The sequence below is a fragment of the Triticum aestivum genome, chromosome 7D (genome assembly GCF_018294505.1).
Source record: "Triticum aestivum cultivar Chinese Spring chromosome 7D, IWGSC CS RefSeq v2.1, whole genome shotgun sequence".
NCBI lineage: Eukaryota > Viridiplantae > Streptophyta > Magnoliopsida > Poales > Poaceae > Triticum > Triticum aestivum.
This window is the reverse complement of record NC_057814.1, coordinates 322,037,583-322,052,021: the sequence shown is the minus strand read 5'-3', so window position 1 is coordinate 322,052,021 and position 14,439 is coordinate 322,037,583.

Here is a 14,439-nt window from a genome sequence, read left to right as displayed (position 1 = left end):
ACGTGGTGTTTGGAATTATATGCAAACTAGTAAAAAGAAACGGAGGGAGTACTAGTAAGTACACCACCTACCGCTTCGTGTGCTACCCCCGCGCTCCATGTGGCGGGCACAACATCCCCTACAGCCACTCCGGTTTCATGGATGGCCTGGTCGATGCCTACACGGTGCCCTGCACCTACAAGAGTTTCGACTACGAGAGGTACGTCGACCAACACTCCGTGGCGAAGCATAGGTCCAGATACGCGCATGCGCCCTGTTACTGCTATGAGTGCACACCGCCGTTTGAGGGCTCGCCGGGGAGCCTCGTGCATCACCTGACGGCACCGTCCGGCAATCACTCCTGGCCCGCAGTGAACACTACGAGACGTGCTACCCGTTTGCCATGCTGGAGTCGCTGGAGGAGCACCGCCGCCCGCTAGCTACGAAGGACGACGAAAACTCTTCCTCTTGGCCATGGGCACTGGTAAGGCCCACGCAGGCCGCCGCTCCGTCTCTGCCGTGTGCGTCAGGGGCAACACCGCTGACGCTGACACGAGGCTGCTGTACAGGTGTGTGCTCACTGTTGCTGCCCCTCCAGCGTACGAGGGCGACCTCGGCGCTTCCCTCACGCTGAATGAGACTGTGGCAAGCTGCTCCGTTCCCGGCAATGTGGACATGGAAGAGGGCTGGCTTCATACGATCCCCAAGATGATGCACGGGGACTCCAAGGAGGTTCACCTGGGCATATGCATTACCAAGTTAACTGTTCATCATTAGTCTTCGTTCAATGTAAGCCGCTGTCTAAGCATGTGGACACTTCTTAGTATAGAACCTTCCATGCATGATCTTGCTCTATCAGAGTATCACGCTTGAATAAAAGTGTATCCATTTATGGTTTAGTCTAGAATCTTCCATGTATGCTTTAGCTCCATTAGAGTTCTCGCTTGCCATTTATGAGATTAATTGTGAATGTTTACTTTTTATTGAAAAGGAGGATAACCCCCAGCCTCTGCATCAATTGATGCATGCATCCATATTATTAAATAAAAATGTAACAAAGTCTCAAGGTCCAGCAAAGCTCATAGTCCGAGCTTAAAACGAAACACAATTGTGAATTTTTACTAATGGTGAAAGACTTATGATGAACCATTTCTTACAACACATTTATCTTTTTCAGAGAATTTCAACCAAATGCCACAACACTATCTTTTCATATTCATGAAGTTAGCCTTGAGATCCATACATATAATGTGTCATATACATGTATTGGACCACTATGCAGCTAAGGTTTTCCTTTTGCAAAGACGTAATATGTAAGTGTCAGTTGTTTGTTACTAACATTGTGTTGTAACGATATCTCAAAACTCATGTGGAAAGAACGTGCAACTCACTAGTAGGAGTATATCTCTATCTCTATCTCTATCGGTGCCCGTCTGCCCCCAACTCCTCTCATGCCTTCTCTCAGGCTGCATTGCCGACCACCACCACGATCCCCCTCCAACTCGCCTTCTCCTCTGCCCCCTTCCAAGTCATCCTGATTTACATTCATGGTGGTCTAGATAAAATAAACAAAATCAATACTCAAAAAATAATTCTTAAAGATCATTTCTTGCAAAGCACAATAAGTGTTATTTCTTCAAAAGTTTTGGATGCAGGTTGAACAGTTGAACACTTTTGTTTGGAAAAGATTTTTTTATCTATTTAGCCTACATTTACTATTCACCCGGATGCTTGTGAGCTCTAGAGAAAAAATAATATCCGAAGAAACCTATCAATATTTGTTACACAAGAGATGACCCCCACATACTTTGTCAAAATAAACAACTCCCCGATCAATGCATTTCACTCTTCTGTGCAACGCACGGGCGTTTTACTATATATAGTTCTACCTTCGTCCTGGTTTATTGGTCCCCATTGTAATCTGTGCCAAATTTTGACCATAAATTTAACTAACAAAATGCTCATGCATGTCACAAAAAATTATATGCTTGAAAAGTATGTTCAAATACGAATCCAACGATATAGTAGTTTTTGTTGACATGCACTAACATTTTGTCAGTTAAATCTTCAGTCAAATTACATGGGGGACTAATAAACCACGACGGAGGTAGTCCTAGTGTAGAGGGCAGCGCTGTACAGGAGTCTCACCCCGCTCGTGGCGCGGCAGTAAAGCTGTCATATCACAAAACCCCACCACTCCCAGTAATAAGTGGTGTGGTAAAATAAACAGACAAGTAACCATCACATCCCTCTGTCTTTTTTGCATTCATCTCTCTGCATTCATCTTGCACACTCGATCCCTAGCTACTACTCCTACTACTACCAGTAGTACTCAAGTTGGAATTCCAATTACACGACACAACTTCTTAGAGCATGGTTAATAGTACAACCAGCCGCTGCCTATATGATGTTGACACATCATCTATAGCCAACCTTATAGTCGGCAAGTATAATAGTTAGATGTAAATAAGTACTACTTTACTGATGCATGGCCCACCTTCCTCTCTCACAAAGTGTCTAGGAGCACGTGTTAGAGCTGGCTGTTAGTTAGTAGCCCGCTTCTCCTCTCTCTCCTCTTCTCTCTCTTACAACTCAGCACAAATATACTATTTTAATTCTTACAGCCCGCCTACGTGTATGAAGCAGTTTGGGAATTTGCATGCCTTCCGGCCAGTGAGATACTCCGTACAAAGTACCATAGAGAAAAACCACAGAGAGAAGGAAGCTAAAGTAAACAATCAAACGAGCATTTTTGCATTTCTTTTGCATTGAATCGTTTCACAAGCTTGACTAGTGTTGTTTTTCTACCTTTATCAAAACCGCATCATAATGTTAAAACGTGCATTTGCATGTGTGTATACATAATAGTAGTAGTACAGTCTACAAGCATATTGTTGACGCTCAAAAGTGGCATGATTATAAAGTGTAGCTTGAAGCTATGTCAAGATTAATTCAAACTTATTATTGAAAGTCACCTGAGATAGCTCTCTTCAAGAAGATCAAGATGTATATGAAGATGGTCTAAAACGGAGCTCGGATGCAAAAGTTATGACAAGTTCAGAGATGCTCATGTTGACACCAGATTAAAGAATGGCTTGAAACCCAATTAAGGTGGCTTCAGATGGAAAAAGTTTCAACATGAAAGTTGTGCGTATCGTCGAAATGGTTTATTTTGATATAAAAACGTCTCAATCGGAGTTCGTATGCAAAAGTTAGAGCCGAAAATGTGCGGTTGCATCAGGATGGCCGGACACTCCGGGAATGATCATTCGGGTTTTGGATTTCTCCGAGGATGGCCGGACACTCCGGGGATGTTTGTCCGGGTTTTGGATTTTTCTGCCGCGAGTTGCAAACCGAACCATTCTGGAAAGTTGGATTCCGAGTTTGAGCCAAACTAGGGTTTTGAACGTGAATTCTAACCTTTCCTTGCCCGGGAAGTCCATTTGCCTCTTATATACCTAAGGGGTGACGGCCGACTGAACAACAACACACAATCGAACAAACACATCTACTACTTTTTCGTGTTCATCTGTCCCCCACCCTTGTATCTTTCTTCTCGTTCTTCGTTCGTTCTTCTTCCTTGCAGGGCGGCGAACCTCGAGGCCCTAGGGGCGATCAGGTCAATCTAGGGCAGCCATAGCCTCCGCGCGTCCAGACGGGGTCCCTCCCGGGCGTGTGGGGTTTCGGGTCCTCAAAAGCACCCGCCGGATTGCCTGCGTACCGCGCTTCCGGCCGGGTCTCCTTCGACGTGAGCTGCGGTGCATCACCCCCGGCGTCGAGGGTACACGGTGACGTGTTCGTGTGCGAACACACTTTTTGGCGACTCCGCTGGGGACAAAGCTTTGAACGGTCTCCGGCCCGTTCTTGCTACGAAGAGATCGTCATCTAGGGTTTGCAATCTACAAAGGTAACATGAATACCCAATTCACCTATGTAGATGCAAATAATTCATATGTTGTTGCTAGATCCCCTAATGAGCATAATGTATCGACTAGCCCTAATTTTCTCAATCATGCTTCTAATTATGTGCAAGGGCCGATGCAAAATAATCTTCATGCTTCAAATTCTTATGATTTTAGCAACATACAACATATGTATCCTAACTCTCATGCATCGGCAACCCCACAAATCCATATGCCAATGAACAACATGATGGGTTTGGTTAATCAATTTGAAACACCCCATGTTAAAATTTCCAGTAGCATACAAGAAAGTTTTTCACCCTTTTATTCATGGGCAACTAATTTGCAATATGTGAATCCAACCTTGCCGATGGATGGGAGAATTGGCCATGCTACTACTAGCTATTCGGCCAGTTACTCTCAACGATCATATGCTACACCTCATGTTAGTAATTTTTCAGAACCGTATGCAACTGTAGATGTTCATAATTCGGCCCCGCATCTTCATGGTCATAGCCGAATAAGTGAAATTTTTACAGGAACACATGTGCCGTCATCAAATACTGTAGCATATAATGCATACTCTACGCAATTCGAGAATTTCGGCAACACTCATGAATCATTGTCGAAAGAATCTGAAAGTATTGCAGAGCAATCCCTTCCAGAAGCGGTTGTGGCTGCATTGAAAAAGAGCTTGGCACAAAACAAGAGGATTAGTGCTCTTTGCCTTGAACAATATGAAAAGGGGTTGTTTCCTGATTATGCTGCAATAAAGGCTAGAGTTCTGCAGGAAGATGAAACTTCATCAATTGATATTATTTGTGAGAGAGCATATGGTTATACTGCAGTGCATACACCTCCACCTAGTACTGCGGCATATTATACACCCCCTACACAATTGCAAAATTTCGGCAACACCAACACTTCATTGCCGAAAGATCCTAAAAGCATTGGGGGCAAACTAATCTAGAGCGGGCTGAAATTGAGAGGGGGGTTAAAGCTTTGCGTGATAGGGTGCAAGTACTTCACCAAGAGAGAATTGATAGGGAATTAGCTCAAAGAAAAGAAGCCTTGCCAATTGATATAACCGGTGAAAAGAATGATGATTCGGAAACTAAAAGTGCTTCCGTTGAAAAAGTCGAATCAAGTAGTATATATCCCGAATCCATCAAATCCAAAGAGGCAAACATTGTTGAGAAAGGGCATGGAAAGTACAGCAAGACAACCATACTTGATTTTTCTGAAGTTAATGGAACCTACTTCCTGCCCTATGAGTTTCGTGCCATAGAAATTGACGAGCTTCAAGAACAAGAACAAGTAGCCGTAGAAAGTTTGGTGGACAAAGATCTTCAAACTAATGATGCACGAAATCAAGAAAAAGATGATGACAAGGTGTTGGGGAGCTATCCGAAGGTGGAGCAAGATATTCTTCAAGTCACACCATCATCATGCTCTCCCAACATATTTGAAGAGGTATGTCTAGCAATTAATTTACCTGTTTTCAGATTTGGTCATAACTTAGTTGTTGATGCATATATTAGAAAAATCTTCATAAGAAATATTGAGAGACCAGTGAAGAAGGGTAATTTATTTGTTAGCAATCAGATTGTCACAAAGCATATCGGTCAACATATTGCACCATTCAGAAAGACCGATAGCGAAAAATTATTGCAGCCAAGGCTTTCCCCATTGCTTTATCTAGAGCTCATATCTAATTGGGTAGCTTTGCTTATTTCTTACTTGGCTTACACTTGGTCTCAATTGAGACATGTATGTTCTAACTATTTTCGTTTCAGAAATTTAAAGCCAATGTTAAATTCTTTTGAGAAATCCGATGCTAATATAATATCTTATCCAAAGACATCGGAGATAGAGTGGGGAGATTCCAATCTGTACCATTCGTTTGCTTACCCCGTTCGTACACCAAGATCGGCTAGAAAACAAGAAGTATGCCTTCAACTCAAGCATGTGTGATCAAATATTTGATTTGTTGCTGAAAAACAATTACATTAGAATTCTTGATCACCATGTCAAGCCATCCATCCAGGGACGAATGTATTGTAAGTTGCATGATTCGTCCAAGCATAATTTCGAGGATGGCAACATGTTTCGTCAAATAGTTAAATCGGCCATTAATAAAGGATGATTGAAATTTGTTGAAACACCAAGAGATGACCAGTCTATTCCGATTGGTCCTGATGGCAAAAACTTTTTGCATCGGCTGCTTCAAGCCGATCCATTTAAAGAGAAGGTAAAAGTTGCAGGTGATGAAATCAAGCTTTCAAGTAAAGAAGTTGTTCAAGAGCACAATGAAAATATTCTTGAAGGCATGAGTTCTATTGAAGTTACAATGGATACAACAAGGACTGGGGGGCAGCAAGCAAATCCAATGATCGGTGAAAGCAAACTAAAAGAAAATAAAGGCCGAAATAAGCGCAAGTGTAAGAGATCAAAAATCACCTTCGCTGAACTATTTGATAAATATCAAAAGAAGAGTGAAGGGAATAATGCTTATCGGCCAAATCATGCAAAGAAACCAAGATCACCCCCAAGGCGCAAATATGAGGATCGGTATTGGCAAAGTGAGAATTTCAATGCAACATATTCATATCCTTATTTTGGGCCGCCAATGCCAATGCCGTGGATGCCTCCCTATGCTCATTTAAATCCATATTCATCATGGGACAGGTATGATACAAGGGCACATTCTCCATCTTATTTTAGACCATCTCACCAATACTATGCAGCTCCAAGAAAATCAACATTTGAACAATCACGCATCAAAGACCGTTTCAACCATAAGGAATCGGTCCAAAGCTCAAGGAATAAGAAAGAGGTGGTAGATCGAGTTTACCACGTGAAAAGAGATGGTCGTAAGTGTGCTACTTCAGATTTGATCTCAAATAACGAAGAGCCAATTAAAGTGTTGACATTGGCTACAAAAGGCAAAGAAGTGAAGCAATCAATTGATAAAAATCAGAGTGCCAAATCTGAAGAAAAGAAGTTGAGGGTGCACAAGGCCCAAAAAGAGTTGCCACTGGTTGAAACAAAATCACAGTCGAGGTGCTCACTTGGCTTATCGTATTGGCAAAAGAAGGAGTTACAAAAGCTTAGTGCACAAGAACTTGAAGAAAGGAACATGGCATGGGTTCCCAAAGGAAGTACTCAAAATAATAATTATGTGCAAGCTTCCATTACAAGAAGTGCGACAAAGGTGAAGGAGGAAAAGAGTGAAAACTATGAAGGACCAAGCCGAAGGTTTCAACATCTTCGGTCTACACATTATCCATGTTCTTCAACTATGCCATTAACGCTATGCCATGGAATTCGTCATCAGGTATGATTGGTAACCCTCAATGGGCTTATTTTAATCCATGGATGCAATATAATTTCTTATATCATGAAAGGGTATTGCCAAATCACTATACATTTGATTAGCTACAAGTTTGTTGCTAATCCAAAGGGCCGAAATACTTGATTTGTCATTTCATTTGTTTATTTCGGCTATATGTGCTTTGAATGAAGTTTACATGGTAATGGCCGATATTTATCTATCGTCCTAAGATTATGTCAATGCATGGCCGGTGTAGTACTCTAACATCGTCCTTAGTTCGATTGGAGAGCGAGATAAGGTACGTGCTCATGGAAATTTATATGTATGCCTATATTATGATTGAATGGAGTTGAGACATCATGACCGATGTCATTGAGTATATGCTGCATAGACCAATTCATAGTTGCAGAATTGGCTAGTGGGCTTATACTTTGTTTGGATATGATTTGGCTTATGCATCTTTGAGATCTATAAGAGGCCAAATCATAGCTGATTTTTTTACTGAACATCGGATTAATGACATGCATAATATTGATATTAGCCTTTTCTCTCTAGTAGTATGGAGATTATGTTTTGATGGTTCAATTCGTAGCAATGGCCAAAGTGTTGGTGCTGTTTATATATATATCCTTATGGTACTATTTTTGAATCCTCATGCCGCTTAGAATATTTTTATGCATGATTAATCAAAGCCGAATATGCATTGTTATTCAGATTGAATCTTTTACTTGCTATAGGTGCTATACATATTGAGGCTTTCGGTGATTCGTTATGAGTAGTGCAACAAATATCCAAGGGTTATCAAAGTTTTGACGAATCACTTATAGTTTATCTTGGGGTATGTCTAGATGCAAAATTAACCTTGGTTTGCCTTAAAATTCTTCATATATTTAGACATGACAATTCGAAAGAATTGGCACAGCAAGCATTCGGCTACTATGTTAATCATGGCGTATTGCATTTCTCTCAATAGCCGATGTTTAGTCTCGTCAACATAGGTAAGGCCGAGCCGAACTTCACAGCTTCGGCCACTAATGAAATTTTTGTGCAGGCGAAAGTAAGGATTGGAGAAAGTTTATTGTTGATTATCTACAAAATCCTAGCAAAAGGGTGAACAATATGGTTCGGAGGATGACCTTGAGATACATATCTATGGGACTTTATCATCGGATTGTTAATGAAGTTGAGAAGGTTTCGCCCAAGTTTGCATCAAGGATTCAAAAAAAATGATGGCCGATATATAATTATTGCCCTAAGCATATAAATGGCCGATGGAGTGTTGACATCGTCCTTATAACCAACATAGTACAAGTTATTTTTCGGCACGCTAGCTTTGCCGAAAAACAGGGGGGCATGTGTTGACGCTCAAAAGTGGCACGATTATAAAGAGTAGCTTGAAGCTATGTCAAGATTAATTCAAACTTATTATTGAAAGTCGCCATGAGATGGCTCTCTTCGAGAAGATCAAGATGGATATGAAGATGGTCTAAAACGGAGCTCGGATGCAAAAGTTATGACAAGTTCAGAGATGCTCATGTTGACACCAGATTAAAGAATGGCTTGAAACCCAATTAAGGTGGCTTCAGATGGAAAAAGTTTCAACATGAAAGTTGTGCGTATCATCGAAATGGTTTATTTTGATATAAAAAATGTCTCAATTGGAGTTCGTATGCAAAAGTTAGAGCCGAAAATGTGCGGTTGCATCAGGATGGCCGGACACTCCGGGAATGATCATCCGAGTTTTGGATTTCTCCGAGGATGGCCGGACACTCCGGGGATGTTTGTCCGGGTTTTGGATATTTCTGCCGCGAGTTGCAAACTGAACCGTTTTGGAAAGTTGGATTCCGAGTTTGAGCCAAACTAGGGTTTTGAATGTGAATTCTAACCTTTCCTTGCCCGGGAAGTCCATCCGCCTCTTATATACCTAAGGGGTGACCCGACTGAACAACAACACACAATCGAACAAACACATCTACTACTTTTTCGTGTTCATCTATCCCCCACCCTTGTATCTTTCTTCTCGTTCTTCGTTCGTTCTTCTTCCTTGCAGGGCGGCGAACCTCGAGGCCCTAGTGGCGATCAGGTCGACCTAGGGCAGCCATAGCCTCCACGCGTCCAGACGGGGTCCCTCCCGGGCGTGTGGGGTTTCGGGTCCTCAAAAGCACCCGCCGGATTGCCTGCGTACCGCGCTTACGGCCAGGTCTCCTTTGACGTGAGCTGCGGTGCATCACCCCCGGCGTCGAGGGTACACGGTGACGTGTTCGTGTGCGAACACATATATAGAGAGAGACGTGTACTGCGATATATAGTTTAGTTTGTGCTATATGCACGTACTTACAAATGCGTACAGATACAAAAGGTTTCCAAACTTTTGCTTTTACATACTTAATTAGGACGCTAATAATTCCCGAACGTTCGGGATTTATCATTTCCGTCCCAAAACTAATGATCACCTTACGACACTAAATTATTCCCATAAAAGCCACGACGCTCGCATGAACGGTTGCGGCGCGCCACAAGTGCCCTGGTGCTCGGCCGTTTCCTAGCGTGGCGACACAACGCCTCTTCCTCGGCCTCGCAACTTGCGCGGTGCTGATTGGCGGCTTGTCGGCGGGCAAGCACGATCTCACCGGTCTGGTGCTCCGGCGCCAACAGGTACTCCTCCTTGCTGGAAGCGTGCACCCAGTCCACGTACCACCAAGTGTAGATGAGGCGCTTGGGCCCGACTGCACTCAGGGCTTTGGCACGTGCGTCCTCCGCCACCCACATGGCCCCCGCATGAGCCTCCTTCCAAAGAGGCAATTACCCGACTCTCTCGAACACAACATAGGCCTGCTAGGAAGCATGCCTCGCGGCGCACTTCTCTTCCTCGGCCTTCTTCTCTGCCTCTCTTTTGGCGCGCTGTGGCAGAGGCAAAGCCTCCCACAAGGCGACCTCCATTTCTTTCCAAAGCTCCTCCAAGCTGGGGGGGCTCGGCGGCGGCGCGACATTCTCCTCATAGCGGGGAGCCGACGCGTCCTCTGATGCGCGTGGTGGCGAGACTGGGAACGCCGACGCATCGCGGCGAGGAGCGAAACGCCGACGCGTCATCCTCCATTGGTGGTAGCGAGGAACGAAACGCCGACTTGTCCTCCCCGACTAGTGGCTGAGAGTAACAGAACGGCAACGCGTGACCCTCCCTGCAGAGCAGCGAGGGATGCCTAGGGCCTGGGAGGGGCGATGCCATGGTGGTCGACGAGTCCTTAATTGAGAGGGAGGGGGAGGAGATAAAGGCAATGAACGTGAGCGTTCTTCCGAATGCCGTGGAAGGCGCAGTATTTGTAGCGAGCAATGCCACACCTACGTAAGATATGTTGCGTGATTAACATAATAGCTAGGTGGGCATATTTTTGTTGGAGCAAATTACAGGAGACGGGAGGGGTGGAAATATTGCTGGTCAGAACGGATTGGACGAGCGCGGGGGAGGAGAGTCATGGATGCAGATTGTTTTCACACGGGGAGGAGTGGTGGGACTGCTGGAGGGAGAAGGAGAGTCAAGCATGCAGATTGTTTTCGCACATGGAGAGGAAAAGATTTGGAGACGAACCGGCTTCTTGCAGGTATGGGGAACGGTGCATAAGTCACCTTATATGCAATGAACTGACCATTGCATGCCGGGCTAGGTAGTCTCAAGTGATTAAAAACATACACGCCCCACACATGTTTAGATTTCAAGGTGCACTAAATTATTGCATGCAAGGATTAGGAGAATATTTACTAATGCATGTAAAAATTCTTTGTCATTTAGTGTTCATGCATGCATGCAATGCAATAATGCATTGGTAAACACAATTTTTTGTGAAGAACGAGAGCATTAATTGAGTACTTTTGCAGACTACAAAAATTGTTCCACCGCCTCCATCTTGGTAAGAGTAGGTGAGATTTTTGAATCGATCGCTTTAAACTAGAAGGGAGGTAGTAGTACTCTTATAGCTAACCTTTTTGTGATGACTATATATGACATGGCAATATCATAACGCACCTGGACGGGGGAACTAGTCTGCATAGTGCATATAAGTTTTGTCTGAAGTCAAAGTACCTCTACTTTGACCTAACTTATAGAAAAATTTATCAACATTCACAATGTCAAATCAATATTTTTATATTCATTATGAAATGTAGTTTCATAAAATATATATTTGGTATTGTAGATATTGATATTTTTAATATAAATTTGGTCAAACTTTGCAAACTTTGACTTGACACAAATCTCGCGCGTGGTAAAAGGACCAGAGGGAGTATCATGCATGCGGAGTAGGCAAAAACATCGCTCATTTATAGCCGTCTGAAGTCCCGAAGGGCGCGATCGCGCGAGGGAGGCAAAGGTCGTGGGAGGCACGATGGTTGATGGCATGGCGCCGGCATGGCGTGCGAACACGCAGAGGCTATACCGTCAGGCATACGATGTGGGTCCAGTAGACATGACATCTAGTGGGTCCCGCATAGTACTCGAGAACTCTTTGGGGGCATGCAGGCGTTTATCCACTGGGCAAGCCCCCACTCCATGCCGTTCGCATGCCCTACTCGTCCACATCCTCTACCTTACAACAGTTCGCTCCCAGTCGTCCCTTCCTTTCACAATACACCAGTTCCACTTCTCCTAACCCGCCTCCAAAATCCATGGCCTCCCAAATGTCAATGGTCGACGGTGAGTACAAAGTTAGAACCATCACCGGCGATGAGTTCATCGTCATCTACACCCATAGAACCGTGACGGTGGAAGCATGCCTTGGTCACTTCCTAGACATGTTTGAAAGTTCAAAGGATGAGTGGGTCGCTGGGCTAGATGTTGAGTACACCTTAGTCCTGGAAAAGGAGAAGCTTCTAAAGGAGGCAGAGATGAAGAAGCCCGCCGTGATCCAGGTATGAGTACATAACGTGTGCTTGGTCTACCACATATGCCATGCCGACGTTAGGTGCCAGGATTTTGAGGTCTTCCTCAAGGACAAAAGAGTGAAATTCGTTACTGTAGACTTTACGAATGAAAGGAGAGTCCTGGGTCAGATAGGCCTCGTTGTAGGCCAGCCATTCGATCTCCAGAAGGAAAGCCTGGTGTCCTCCTCTCAGCCTTCAATGCTGACCCTGGCAGCAGCCATGATTGATCCTTCGTACGATGAACTATTAAACCACACCCCAAGTTTCATCATGCATGGGAGTCAAAGACACTAGATGAAGATCACATCGTGTACGCAGCAACAGATGCCTACTGCTACGTCTCCAACGTATCTATAATTTTTGATTGTTCCATGCTATTATATTATCTGTTTTGGATGTTTTATATGCATTAATATGCTATTTTATATGATTTTTGGGACTAACCTGTTAACCTAGAGCCCAGTGTCAGTTTCAGTTTTTTTCCTTGTTTTAGAGTTACGCAGAAAAGGAATACCAAACGGAGTAAAACTTTCACGATGATTTTTCTTGGACCAGAAGACACCCAGGAGACTTGGAGTGCAAGTCAGAAGAGCCACGAGGCGGCCAGGGTGGAGGGCGCGCCCCCCGACCTTGTGGGCCCCTCGTAGCCCCCTGACCTAGATCTTCCTCCTATATATACTCTTATACCCCAAAAACATCGAGGGGATCCACGAAACCACTTCTCCACCGCCGCAACCTTTCGTACCCGTGAGATCACATCTTGGGGCCTTTTCCGGCATCCTGCCAGAGGGGGATTCGATCACGGAGGGCTTCTACATCGACACCATTGACTCTCCGATGAAGCGTGAGTAGTTTACTTCAAACCTACAGGTCCATAGCTAGTAGCTAGATGGCTTCTTCTCTCTCTTTGATTCTCAATACAAAGTTCTCCTCGATGTTCTTGGAGATCTATTCGGTGTAATACTCTTTTGCGGTGTCTTTGCCGAGTTCCGATGAATTGTGGATTTATGATCAGCTTATCTATGAATATTATTTGAATCTCCTCTGAATTCTTATATGCATGATTTGATATCTTTGCAAGTCTCTTCGAACTATCGATTTGGTTTGGCCAACTAGATTGGTTTTTCTTGCAATAGGAGAAGTGCTTAGCTTTGGGTTCGATCTTGCGGTGTTGTTTTCCAGTGATAGTAGGGGCAGCAAGGCACGTATTGTATTATTACCATCGAGGAAAAAAGATGGGGTTTTCATCATATTGCTTGAGTTAATCCCGCTACATCATGTCATCTTGCTTAATGCGTTACTCTGTTCTTATGAACTTAATACTCTAGATGCAGGCAGGAGTCGGTCGATGTGTGGAGTAATAGTAGTAGATGCAGAATCATTTTAGTCTACTTGACACGGACGTGATGCCTATATTCATGATCATTGCCTTAGATATCGTCATAACTTTGCGCTTTTCTATCAATTGCTCGGCAGTAATTTGTTCACCCACCGTAATAATTTCTATTTTGAGAGAAGCCTCTAGTGAAACCTATGCCCGCCGGGTCTATTTTACAACATATTAGTTTCCCGTCAACTTGCCATTTTCTGTCGCCGTTCCCTTATTTTGCAATCTTTAATTTCTGTTCCATAAACCAAAAATATTACTTTACCGTTTATCCATCTCTATCAGATCTCACTTTGCGAATAACCGTGAAGGGATTGTCAACCTCTTTGTCGCGTTGGTTGCAAGTTGGTGTTTGTTTGTGCAGGTATTCGGTGGCTTGTTGTGTTGTCTCCTACTGGATTGATACCTTGGTTCTCAAAACTGAGGGAAATACTTACGCTACTTTGCTGCATCACCCTTTCCTCTTCAAGGGAAAAACCAACGCAAGCTTAAGAGGAAGCAAGAAGGATTTCTGGCGCCGTTGCCGGGAGATCTACGCCAAGCCAAGACATACCAAGTACCCATCATAAACTCTCATCTCTCGCATTACATTATTCGCCATTCGCCTCTCGTTTTCCTCTCCCCCACTTCTAAAATGATTTTTGAAAAGATTCGCCTTTTCTTCGCCCCTCTTTCGTTCGTCTTTTCCGTTTGTTCATTTGTCGCCACCATGTCTGAAACTGGGGAGGTAATTGTTGAAAAGGATAGTAGTAACGATGGGGGAAACCTTGATGCTTTTGCTAATTCTAATCCTCATGAAGAATCTACTATCTTGGACACAAAGAATTTCAGCATAGGTAGCGGAAATATTATTGGAAAGGGGGTTATTCAAGATTTCTTTACTTGTGTCGGTGCACTCCCCACTATGGGTGGATCTATCCTCC